This window comes from Condylura cristata, unplaced genomic scaffold (assembly GCF_000260355.1).
Source record: "Condylura cristata isolate star-nosed mole 26May11 unplaced genomic scaffold, ConCri1.0 scaffold00009, whole genome shotgun sequence".
NCBI classification, from domain to species: domain Eukaryota; kingdom Metazoa; phylum Chordata; class Mammalia; order Eulipotyphla; family Talpidae; genus Condylura; species Condylura cristata.
Genome location: NW_004567110.1, coordinates 59,472,636 through 59,474,221, shown reverse-complemented (window position 1 = coordinate 59,474,221; position 1,586 = coordinate 59,472,636).

The following is a 1,586-nucleotide window of genomic DNA, read 5'->3' as shown; positions in this document are numbered from 1 at the left end:
CAGAGTGGGGTGCAGAAAAGGCAGATCCAGATATTACACTGCTGAGAGGAGCAAGGGGCTGGTCAGGAGAGGTCTGTCTCACCACGTGGATCACCTCCTGCGCCGGGGATTGAACTAGCACTGAAGTAGCTGTGGCTAGTTTGCAGTGCTGCATCCTAACCCGTTGCACCACCAGGGAGGGCCTATTTTAACTTTACCCATGCTGTTATAAATACTAGGGGCTTACAATATACTTGAAGCTTGGAGATGTAATAACTTCATTTCCCTTCTTTTTTGTCAAAATTTCACTGGATATTTGGAGTCAATTGTGGTTCCATATAAGTTTCAATAATGTTTGCTTTATTTTTTTGAAGCAGTTCATTGGAATTTTGATAGGGTCTGTTGTGAATTTATAATTTTCTTTGAGATATGAAGACATTTTCACTGTTAATTCTACTACTGCATGACAGGTGATATCTTTCCACTTCCTTTTATTGAGTATTTTATTTATGTATTTTATTTGTTTGTTGAACAATGGCTTATACTTTTAAATCTTTCACCTCTTTTGTTAAATTTGCTACCAGGTACTAAATATTTTTTGATACTTCTGTGAATGCGATAGTTTTCTTCACTTCTTTTTCTTATGGTTTGTTTTCTGAATATCAGATCATACGATTTTTGTATGTTGATTTTGCAGCCTGCCACTTTACTGTATTGGCTTATTGTTTGTATTATTTTTTAAAGTCTAGGATGTTCTATTTATGTACTGGTATCACCATCAAATAGTGAAATTTTGCTACTTATTTTTCAATTTGGCATACTTTTATGCTTTCTCTTATCTAAATGCTCTAGCTAGAACTTAAAATACTATGTTGAATAGTAAGAATGTGAGGTGACATCCTTGTGGACCTGATGTTAAAGAAAAAGCTTTCAGTTTCTTACTAAGGGTCATGCTAGCTGTAAGTTTATTTTTTATTTTATAGATGACCTTTAACATTTGAAGTTATGGTTCCTTTTAACCCTATTTTACTAAGAATTTTTATGACAAAAGGGATGCTGAATCTTATCAAAGTCTTCTCTGCATTCATTCATCTAATCATATGATTTTTGTCTTTCCTTTTGGAAATGATAAATTTTATAGATTGATTAGCATCTTTTGCTGTGCCAAAGAGGTTCTGGGAGGTTGTGTCTTCATTTTTGTTTCTCTCTAAGCATTTTTTAATTTCTTCTTTGATTTCTTCATATCTTCATTGTCATTCAGTAGTGTGTTGCTCAGTTTTCACATTTTAGAAGTTTTTTTTCCTGCTTTCTCTTTGTGGCTTGATACTACTTTCATTAGAGAAGATGCTTGCTATGATTTCAGTCTTCATGAATTTATTGATACTTGTTTTGTAACCCAACACATGGTCTATCCTGGAGCATGCTCCATGAGCACTTGAGAAGAATTTGTACTCAGCTTTACTGGGGTGTAATTTCCTAAATACTAGTAAGTCTATCTAGTCTAATTGCTCACTTCATGCTATTATTTCTGTGTTGATTGTCTGGCTGATGTGTCAGTTGATTTGTGTGGGGTATAGAAGTGTTGCAGTCAATGTCATTTTTTTTTT